Raw genomic sequence first — 12020 nt, forward strand, 5'->3', positions numbered from 1 at the left:
TGATTTGGTTTTCCGATGATGGTAGATAGTGTACTGAAGGGAACACAGTACAGAAAAAGAAATGAGGCTACAAACTGTGTCCCTCAGCGACAGAAGTGACATTTATATTCATTCTGTATCCAGATGATCTTGTACAAATATCTATTAGCATTTCCATTAGCAGAGCTCATAATAACATCTCATCAAATCATCCTGACCAGCTCTAAAAGGGATCAGAGCAATTTATATTCTTGCAATTAATGTTTCCTTTGATTATTATGATCCCTGATGCAGGACAAACATTATGCATAGCAGGGAACATGTTAAGTGTAGATTACGGGGTTTATACCGTGACTATGTGCCATGTTTGACAAACGTATTAACCTTGTTACAGATGCAAAGTACAGCAATTCCGACTAATCTAACACTACAAAAATGCACGGCAGCTGGAAAAGACAAGAAATGTCACTTCAAATCCATTTGCTAAAAAGATGTTTTCATCATTTGTACAATTACACGACCGTAAAGACCTGATTATAAATGTCCATCCAGGTATAGCGCCAAACAACAGGTCTGGCCATGCCTGAAACAGCAGCTAACCCTACCTAGCATTCTGCATACAAATGGATGAGCTGTAGTGCAAAGACAAACTGCGCTTCTGGCTTGTTCTGCCAATCTAAGATAAGGCCATTAATTTGAATTTTGGGCTACCATTTTTATTCTGACTCATGGGTATGTAGAACGCAGTGGTGCCTGGATAGACCTATTCTTTTGGGCGCTTCCGTATTGACCTGTACTCACGTTCATACCGATTTATCAGATAGCTTAACTCAGCCACGATCTCATGTAAGAAGACTCCAGGAAAAGAGGATTGCTTTAACCGAAATTCTTGTATTATGATGAAAGTAGCAGGTAAAAAGGAATATTCAACAGAGTACATGCAGTAGGATGCATACAGATATGGTGATGATGACAAAATGGAGAATAAGGGCGTGAACAAACATACATCACAGGACTACAGTGAGAGAGTTGGGACAAAATACAGGGAAAAGCAAACTTCTGCCTAGAAAGAAGGATAAAACACAAACAATGCAAACATTGAATGATTTCCCAAGTCGTGGGACATGACACTCCCCGTCTGAAATCCTTGGATTTCACGATGTCCGTAATTCTTCGAAGTCGTTCGAACCTGAAAAAACAAGAGGAAGAAAAACGTGCATGCAATAATAAAACATAAAAGATTTTTAAGTCCAACTCGTTGTTGTTGACCCGTAGATCACACCGAAAGATAAGTTCAAGTATATAAAACCCATCTTCAGATTGGGGAAGCCGCAAACATGCAAACTCTTCCACCAACCCAGAATCCAATGGGAATGTTAAGGGTTCAATCCAATGGAAAATGTCAACATTCAATAAACTGGGGAATGAGGAGGAACGCTCCCCGCCGTGAACAACGTCCAGGAGCATGTTCAGTTCATGTGGTATCCTCCTTACGTAGAAGCAGCACGAGTTCAGTGACCGGGCGGAAGAAGGTTCGGGTAGAGCCCCCTTTTGTCACCTTAACTTCTACCTTACGAGTCTTTCCGTCCTCACCGGGTAGGACATTGGTGATAAGTCCCATTGGCCAGTCATTACGATGAGCCTCTTTGTCCTTTAAGAGAACAAGGTCTCCTTCTTGGAGATTGGGACTGGGCGTCTGCCATTTGTGACGGTTTTGAAGCAAGCGTAAATATTCGGTCTTCCAGCGATGCCAAAACACATTAGCCAGGTGTTGAACTTGTCTCCACTGACGTTTGTAAATGTCCTTGTTATCGAAATTCCCAGGTGGGACTGTAGCGGCTCCAATCTTCTGTGTAAGGAGTGTAGCTGGAGTAAGTATCGTTGGAGCATCGGGGTCGGATGATACTGGAACCAAAGGTCTAGCATTTATTATGGCTGACACTTCTGCGAGGAAGGTGACCAGAACTTCATGAGTAAGGGGAAGTTTATGGTCCAGCAACATGGAGTCGAGGATCCTTCGTGCAACACCAATCATGCGTTCCCAAGATCCACCCATGTGTGAAGAGTGTGGAGGGTTGAATACCCAAGTGCATCCATTGTCGGACAAGAAGTTGTCAAACTGCAGTTCCTTGCAGGCTCCTACAAAGTTTGTGCCGCAGTCGGACCGGAGTTGTTTGGCAGGTCCCCGGATGGAAAAGAATCTTCTTAGGGCATTGATGAAGCTGGAGGTATCCATGGATTCAATAACCTCGATGTGAACTGCACGGATACTGAGACAGGTGAATAGGACAGCCCATCGCTTACTGTTCGCGGCTCCTCCACGGGTTTTCCTGGTAACAACCGACCATGGCCCGAAGACGTCTACACAAACATATGAAAACGGTTGGTCCATGCTCAGTCGATCTGCTGGGAGGTTCGCCATTTGTTGTTGTTGGTGTTTTCCTCGTAACCTTCGACACTTGACACATCTATGGAGAACTGAAGAGACGCACCTCTTCATTCCCATGATCCACAAGCCAGCAGACCTGATGGCACCTTCAGTAAGATGTCTGCCTTGGTGCTGTACTCGTTCGTGATAGTGCCGAATCAACAGAGTAGTGACGTGATGTCGACCTGGAATGATGATAGGGTTCTGCTCCTTATCGTATAGGTCTGATTTACTTAAACGTCCTCCCACTCTTAGAAACTTGAGATGATCGACTACTGGATTCAAGTCGAGTAGAGTGCTGTTTTTGGACACGCTGACTCCCTTGGTAATACTGCCAATCTCATGTGAATATTCTTCTTGTTGCACACACCTGATGATAACTTGTTCAGCATGGTCTATGTCGTCGGCAGTAAGACGACTCTTACACACGTGCCAACCATGGCACCCTGAGGGCTTGTCCTTTGTAAAACAGCGAGCAATGTGAATGAGACGAGCTACAGTTCGTACAACGGAGGACCAGCTTGAAAAGCGTTCAAAACGATGAGACTTCAAACCTTGCCTAGATGTCATTGAAGTATAGTGAGCAGAGATAGTTTGTCTTATCTCCTTGTCAGATTCTGGTTCCACCAGCTCATAAGCATTTTTGGTGTTGTTCGCACAGAAATCTTCGTACAGGAGACTGGGAGGCGTCAACCACATGTTGTCACCAAGCTTAGAAGCAGCTGCGAGTCTTGTACCTCGGTCGGCTGGGTTTAAATCGGTGGAGATGTGATGCCACTGCTCAGGGGTAGAAAAACTTCTGATGCGCTCAACTCTGTTGCTCACATATGTATAGAACTGCTTTGTTTGGTTGTGAATGTACCCGAGTACCACCCTGCTGTCAGTGTAGAAAGTAAAGGAATCAATTGTAATGTCCATTTCGTCTTGTACAACTTCAGCAATTTCTACTGCCAATACCGCAGCACAAAGCTCGAGTCTGGGTACAGAGTGTGCAGGCTTTGGAGTTAATTTGGCTTTACCCAGGATGAAACCACAGTGTACCTTGTTAGCTCCTAAGGTCATCAGATAAGCTACTGCGGCTATGGCTTCTGTAGATGCGTCAGAGAAAATATGGACTTCTCTTCTGATTGCAGTCGAAGGTGATCTTGGAGAATAACAACGTGGGACTTGGAGTTGCTCTAAGAACTTCAGAGACTTCTTCCACGCCTCCCACCTTTGCTGTTTCTGAGTTGGGAGCGGGGTGTCCCAATCCGTGTTCTCGGCCGTAAGCTGTCTTAACAGTATCTTGCCTTGAATAGTGATGGGTGCTACAAACCCGAGAGGATCATAGATGCTATTTATGACAGATAGGACTCCTCGTTTGGTAAAGGGTTTGTCATAGGGTGACACTTGGAAAGTGAAGGTGTCCCGTTTGATATCCCACAGTAGACCAAGGCTGCGCTGTGTTGGAGGAACATCGGAACCCAAGATGAGGTCCTTTAGGTTTGAGGCATGGTCCTCAGATGGAAACGCGTTCATTACCTCTTGACTGTTAGAGATAATCTTGTGGAGTCTGAGGTTTGATGTGGATAGCATTTCCTGTGTTCTGGAGAGTAGGTCAATTGCATCTTCGCTTGTGGGCAAGGACTTGAGCCCATCGTCCACGTAGAAGTTCTTCTCTACAAATTGCCGAGCATCGGAACCGTACTCTCTCTCACCTTCCTGGGCTGTCCGTCTCAGTCCATAGATCGCCACAGCAGGTGAGGGACTGTTGCCGAAGACATGGACCTTCATCCGGTAGTCTATGACCTGATTGTTGACGTTGTTGTCCTTGTGCCATAGGAACCTAAGATAGTTTCTGTTGTCTTCTTTCACAATGAAGCAATGAAACATCTGCTGAATGTCGGCCATTATGGCAACAGGTTCTTGTCTGAAGCGGATCAATACTCCAAGGAGGCTGTTGTTCAGGTTGGGCCCAGTTAGGAGCAGGTTATTGAGAGAGAGGCCTTCAAACTGAGCACTGGAGTCAAACACCACTCTGATCTGATTAGGCTTGCGAGGGTGATAGACACCAAAGGATGGAAGATACCAACATTCTTCTCCCTCCCTCAGTGGTGGCGCAGGTTCAGCATGATTTCTGTCAAAGATGTTCTGCATAAAGTCAATGAAATGCTTCTCCATCTCTGGTTTCCTCTTTAGGGTACGCTTTAAGGATGAGAACCTTGCAGTTGCTTGCTGCAGGTTGTTCGGCAACCTCACTCTTGGGAAACGAAAGGGTAAAGGAGCTACCCAACTGTTGGAGTCGTCTTGAACAAATTCTTTATCCATAACCTTTATAAATTCTTTATCTTCCCTTGTGGGTGCCAACTTGTTGTCATTACTTGTGGAATCGAACACTGATGACCCGAGGTTTTCTTCCCAGGACTGGAGTGTGTTCATGTTGTTGAAGGATTCCTGTTGCCACTTGGTGTTGCTCACTTTCTCTTTCACCCAGTAGTGATGTGGGCATGGTTGGAAATGGGTGCTGCGACCATTTGACAAGATGTGTGTCTTGTAAGAGGAGATGTTGTTAGGTCTCTTCATCTTGTGTATGCAAACATTGCCTATGATTACCCAGCCTAGATCTAAGCGTTGGGCAAATGGTGCATCGTGTGGTCCATTAATTTGCTGACGCACCTTGTGCAGCCGGAGAATGTCTCTGCCAAGCAGAATCAGGATATCTGCACTGTTGTTGAGGGCTGGTATCTTGTTTGCTATCCCCTTGAGATGTTGGTGATGAAGAGCAGCCTCTGGCGTTGGGATCTCTTCTCGATTGGATGGAATCTGGTTGCACTCGACCAGTGTAGGTAACGGTATCTCGACGGTGTTCTCGAGAGATGTCGCTGTAAGACCACTGGCCCTTCTCCCATAAACCTCTGTAACACCACTGCAGGTACCTAAGGTGTAAGGGTAGGCATTTCCCTTTAAGTTAAACATATCAAAGAGTTCTGACCTTGCAAGTGATCGGTTGCTCTGATCATCCAGAAGGACGTACACCTTCACGGCTTTCTCTGGGTGACCGTTGGGATATACGTTCACCAGGCAAATCTTCGCACAGGACTTGTCCCAGAGGTCTTCTCCGCAGACTTCTGTGCATGAAGAAGATATTGTGGTATGGCTTGCAGTTTGAGCTGCGTCCTCCCCGCCATGGCTCGTGGTGGGGGAAGGAGTAAGTGTAGAGTCAGGACGGAATGGGTGGAGTGCTTGTACGTGGTCCTCACTGTCACACTCCATGCACTTAATTGTAGTTTTACAGTCTTTAGCAAGGTGTTCAGTAGAAGCACAACATCTGTAGCATACCCCGAACCTCTTTAGAAGCTCCTTGCGTTCCTGGAGCGGTTTCTTCCTGAAGCCGATGCACTTTTTTAAGGGATGTGGCTTCTTGTGGATGGGACATTCACGATTTGGGTTCTCTATCTTTTCACCTTTGTTACTCTTGTCTGGGGCTGGTGTTGGTAAGGGAAGAATATCCGTCTTCTTCACTGACACTGGACCTCTGCGGTTTCTGTCGTTCGAGCGTGCGCTGACGTATTTAGAAGGAGGTGAAGCTGGGCCACTGGATTCTTGGTAGGAAAAGCTTGGGTCGTTCTTGCGCTCTGCCACATCTTTTATAAACTCACAGAAGTAGGAGAACGGAGGAAATGACACTTGATGGTCTTTCTTGTATTTTGACCCTAGTGTAGTCCACTTTTCTTGTACGTTGTACGGTAGCTTGGAGATAATGGGATTTACTCCACGAGCAGTGTCCAGATAGCTGAGGCCAGGTAGGTGGGTGTCTGCCTTGGCCAGATGGAGCTCTAACAGCAAGTCACTGAGCTCCAGGAACTTTGAACTGTCTTTGCTTGATATCTTTGGAAAACTCTGTAGACGCTTGAACAGTGCATCCTCTATGGCTTCTGGACTGCCAAAGTTTTTCTCTAGTCTTTCCCATGCAGCCATGAGACCAGCCATTGGATTACTGGTATGTACAGACCTGAGTCTCTTGACACGCTCTGTGGATTGTGGTCCTAGCCATCTGATTAGCAGGTCCAGCTCTTCGGCAGCAGTGATGCCAAGGTCACTAGTTACGGTTCTAAAGGCATTTTTCCAACCTCTGTAATTTTCAGGTTGGTCGTCAAACCTTGTGAGACCGGTTTTAGTAAGTTCGCGGCGAATCATGTACCTTGCGAAGTCGGACATGTCTGTTCTTTCTGACTTAGGATGCACGAATGTGGGCTGAGTGGTGTTGTACATAGGAGTGGAGACGTCTTGGACTTGAAACGTGGGTAAGTATGGAGTGGCATATGCATTTAGTCCAGCAACCGGTTTGGTGGGTATAGTCTCTGCTACATGCGGAGCTGGCACTGTGCGGTTGTCGAGAGTATAATGACCTGCCGGTATATTGGGTTGCGTGTAGATAATAGCCTGTGGAGTTTGATGAGATGCAGGGTCTTGGCGCATACTGGAATACGAAGGAAGTTCAAGTTTGGGAGCATTGTACTGACCTTGAGTGTAGGGTTCTGTAAGTTGATCGGCATCCTGGTGTCCTGGAGAAGCATGAACGCCATCAGAAGTGTTAGTGATGATCTGCTGTTCGCCATTTTGGCTTAGCACGTAGTCTCTTGTGCGTTCAATAGGGTCCTCCGCCTCCACTTCACACAAACTGATGCTGTCTCTTTGACTCCCACTGATAGCTCGCTCCAGGATCCTTAACTCCGCCATGGCTGTTGCGTGCTCACATTCCTTCTCCAGAGCTTCCTTGCGTGCTGCATCCGCATCCATTTCTGCTCTCTTTTGTGCTGTGGCTGCCTCCATTTCTGCTCTCTTTTGTGCTGTGGCTGCCTCCATTTCTGCTCTCTTTTGTGCTGTGGCTGCATCCATTTCTGCTCTCTTTTGTGCTGTGGCTGCATCCATTTCTGCTCTCCTTTGCGCAAAGGTTGCTTGTATCTTAGACGTTTCTGCCTTAGCACGTGCCCTTATAAGCTGCTGGCTGAGAGTGGAATATTTTGATGAACTTGACCTAGATGAGCGTTTTGAGTGCTTAGACGATTTGGATGAGCGAGATGATGCATCTGGTGTCCGTGCAATTTTAGCCTCTATCTTGGTTTTAATGTCACGTACGGTGCAGTCCCTTTCAGAATTAAGCTGCTGGAAACTTTGCAATTCTTTTAAAGTCTCTGGCAGATTCAGTTTCTTCAGGAGAATAATGTATTGGTCAGTCTTCTCCATATACCTTTGGTATGCTGTGCATAATTGTTCTAGGACTCCCTCTAGTGGTAACTCATGAGAAGCAGGCCTTGATACAGTGTCTATGTGACTCAGCACTTTCTCCCATAGTGAAGACACATCACTATATACAACACATTTTTCAGTCTCTAAATTCTCCATGACTTTCCATGTAGGTTTAACTGTACGTTTTCCTCTTTCACTAGCTGGTGGATGGGGATCTAGGTCTCTTTCCTGTGTTTGTAAGTCTGGTAGGGACATTGTATACCTCGCTTCAGACATGATTTGTTTGCAGGCAGGATGAGTGGATGATGAGGGTTATACTTCTCACTGTTTATCTGCAGTGTGTGCTTCTATGCACACTGGGGTCTGGCTGGGAACTGGGTTACTGTGTATCTGGGAAATGTCCTTTTCCACTGAGGTTCAGCACAGACCTTGAGTTACTGTCTCTGAAGGCAGGCTATTCCTTTTTACTATTCTGACTCATGGGTATGTAGAACGCAGTGGTGCCTGGATAGACCTATTCTTTTGGGCGCTTCCGTATTGACCTGTACTCACGTTCATACCGATTTATCAGATAGCTTAACTCAGCCACGATCTCATGTAAGAAGACTCCAGGAAAAGAGGATTGCTTTAACCGAAATTCTTGTATTATGATGAAAGTAGCAGGTAAAAAGGAATATTCAACAGAGTACATGCAGTAGGATGCATACAGATATGGTGATGATGACAAAATGGAGAATAAGGGCGTGAACAAACATACATCACAGGACTACAGTGAGAGAGTTGGGACAAAATACAGGGAAAAGCAAACTTCTGCCTAGAAAGAAGGATAAAACACAAACAATGCAAACATTGAATGATTTCCCAAGTCGTGGGACATGACAATTTTAGTTATTTATCAGTATGAAATACATAAAGATTTTTAGATACAACATACTTCCCAACCCTCCTGGATTCAGCAGGACTGTCCCAATGTGAAGATGCAGTCCCATCACATCAGGGCTTTGACCTGTCCTCCATTACTCACTCTTCTCTCTCCGTGTGATGTCGTCATCACTTTGTAGCTCCTTTTCGGCATCTCCGCTCTGCACACACAATTAATTAAACATTTATCTTCTTTGGCCTCCTCAGGATTCAAACTCACAATGTGTAACATCACAGACAGCAGCTAAACCTACAGTATGTGCCACCAAGGCACAACACCACAGCAACAACGACCACCACACAGCACCAATGCCAGGTGAAAGGAGCTAGAAAACTCACCTTCTAAAAGCGCTCAGGCTGTGAACTGAGAGCAAAAACAGGCAGAGCAGTCTCTTGGCATATTGCATGGTCTGTCCCTGTCTTTTTTTTACTTGGACCAGCATTTATCGCATTTGGAGCAGGATTTTTTTTAATTAGCAGCAGACTGCAAGAGGGGTACTGCCTATTTTTGCCCTCTGTTCACTGTCTGAGAACACGTGGAAGGTGAGTTTTCTAGCTCCTTTTCCTTGGTGTTGGCATTGTGTGACTTGGAGTCACGGGGACTCAGCCTTGCAGCATGGGCGCTGTGAGGCACCAAGTCGCCCACCCTGCTGGTGCACTGTCGTTCAAGAGCTAGTTGGCACAAGGCGCTGTACTTTTCAGGCTAAAAAAGATAGGGACCCACTGAGAGGTTCACCATGGCATGGCAGGGGGTTTCATACAGTCTGATCAAAATGTTAAAAAAAGAACCATATGTTCAGTTTTGCTAATTTTTGCCTGGTGGTATTAGCTCAATGTATGACTTTTGGATGTGAGGTCCATGTCTTTTTCTACAGCATTGGCATAGTTATATTTATTTATTTCACTTAGAAGTTGGATAACTATTTTAAAGGGGTTTTCCCGGCTTGAGGCTGAAATCACGAGGTAATCCATCTGAAGGGGTTAAAATATTTTACAGGCAGGAGCCCTGCTAATGCAGCCCCGGCGAATGAAGGAAATGTAGGTCAATGACCTATAGTTACCTTCAGTCGCGGTGATGCGCCCCCTGCTGGATGTCCTCATGAACTGCAGCCTGGGAACTTTTTCCCACGCTCCAGGTCATATGACCAGGGCTCCTGCCTGTAAAATATTTTAACCACTTCAGATGGATTACCTCGTGGGACGGGACAGGTCATCTGAAGGTATGTATATTGTGGGTTTATTATTTTGCCAAGCGAGGGTCTTCAAATGGATTGAGAGAGCAATAAAATATTAAAACAACCGGTGTGTTTATTTCATTAAAATACTTTTTAATCATGTGTGTGTGTGTTTTTTAACCCCTTCAAACAATTGGATTAATAATGGATAGGTGTCATAATTGACGCCTCTCCATTATTAATCTGGCTTAATGTCACCTTACAATAGCAAGGTGGCATTAACCCTTCATTACCCCATATCCCATCGCTACACGGGAGTGGGAAGAGAGTGGCCAAGTGCCAGAATAGGCGCATCTTCCAGATGTGCCTTTTCTGGGGTGGCTGGGGGCAGATGTTTTTAGCCACGGGGGGGCCAATAACCATGGACCCTCTCCTGGCTATTAATATCTGCCCTCAGTCACTGGCTTTACCGCTCTGGCGGAGAAAATTGCGCGGGAGCCCACGCCAATTTTTTCCACGATTTAACCCTTAAATTTAATAGCTACAGCGCCGAAATTTTGCACATACACACTACTAACATTAGTAGTGTGGAATATGCAAAAAAAAGGGGGATATGAGATGGTTTACATTATGTAAACCATGTCTCATATCATGTCGGGTTTAGGCAGGAGAAATGAAAAGCCGGCAATTGAATTACTGGCTTTTCAACATTATTGTGCTGAAGCAAATATTAAAAAAAGTATGCTTCCCCATTGAAATGCATTGGGTTTCGTGTTTTGGCCGATCCCCGACCCCGACTTTTCAATAAGATCGGCCGATTTCACTCGACCCGACTTTTGAGAAAGTCGGGTTTTGTGAAACCCGACTCGATCTCAAAAAATGAAAAGTCGCTCAACCCTATTACTTGCCAAATTAGCAATTTTCATATTTTTCTTTTTAATGACAAATTTTTAATGATTTGGGTCCTAATGAATCAGGAACATAATTTGCAAAATTTTTTCAAGTACGGATTTTTCAGAAAAGGGCGTCCCAATATTAAAAATGACCATGACATGATTTCATATTTTGTAAACATTCATTTTACAAACACAACACAAAAAATTGGACCTAATTATAAAAATTATAAAATCTTTGCTGGAAGCTAAAGGTTAGGCGTCCCAAAAAAAGGACATTGATAGATAATGGGTTAATGGAAAAATGTCACTTGTCCTCCAGCTGGAATCCCAGCATAATAAGTCATAGCTTTTCCAATTCTTACCTCGGGAATTCCTATATATATCCCTGTCTAGGAGTCTTCTGCAACTATCTGAGACAAGATCTTTTGGGCAACCTCCTCAAAAATAATTTTGTCCACATTCCTTACTTGCTTGAAAAAAACTTTTCTACTTGTTACTGTCACACTGTGACTATCTCCTGTAAGGGAGAGGGGCCTCAAACAGTTCCTGGAGTGGGGACCCTAATTATTCCTATCCCGGGGGTACTCTTGAAGGTAGAGAGACCTGGGTGTCTGACCATGCTATGCTCCTGTTAAGGTACCGTCACACTAAGCGACGCTGCAGCGATAGCGACAGCGATGCCGATCGCTGCAGCGTCGCTGTGTGGTCGCTGGAGAGCTGTCACACAGACCGCTCTCCAGCGACCAACGATGCCGAGGTCCCCAGGTAACCAGGATAAACATCGGGTTACTAAGCTCAGGGCCGCGCTTAGTAACCCGATGTTTACCCTGGTTACCAGCGTAAAATGTAAGTACATACTTACATGCGTCCCCCGGCGTCCGCTTCCTGTAATGACTGAGCGCCGGCAGTAGCAGGGCACAGCGGTGACGTCACCGCTGTGCTGTGCTTTCACTTTCAATTTGCGGCGCTCAGTCAGTGTGGGAAGCGGACGCCGGGGGAAGCATGTGAGTATGTAGTGTTTATTTATTTTTACATTTTACGCTGGTAACCAGGGTAAACATCGGGTTACTAAGCGCGGCCCTGCGCTTGGTAACCCGATGTTTACCCTGGTTACCAGTGTAAAATATCGCTGGTATGGTTGCTTTTGCTGTCAAACACGGCGATACACGGCGACCTAGCGACCAAATAATGTGCAGACCTTCTAGCAGCGACCAGCAATTTCACAGCGGGATTCTGATCGCTGCTGCGTGTCAAATACAGCGATATCGCTCCCTAGGACGCTGCAACGTCACAGATCGCTGGCGACGTTGCTTAGTGTGACGGTACCTTTAAACCCTAATGTGTTCCTCCCCCACCCCATGAGGCATGGGACAGAAATAAAAGTTAACAAGA

The sequence above is a fragment of the Ranitomeya variabilis genome, chromosome 5 (assembly GCF_051348905.1).
Source record: "Ranitomeya variabilis isolate aRanVar5 chromosome 5, aRanVar5.hap1, whole genome shotgun sequence".
NCBI classification, from domain to species: Eukaryota; Metazoa; Chordata; class Amphibia; order Anura; family Dendrobatidae; genus Ranitomeya; species Ranitomeya variabilis.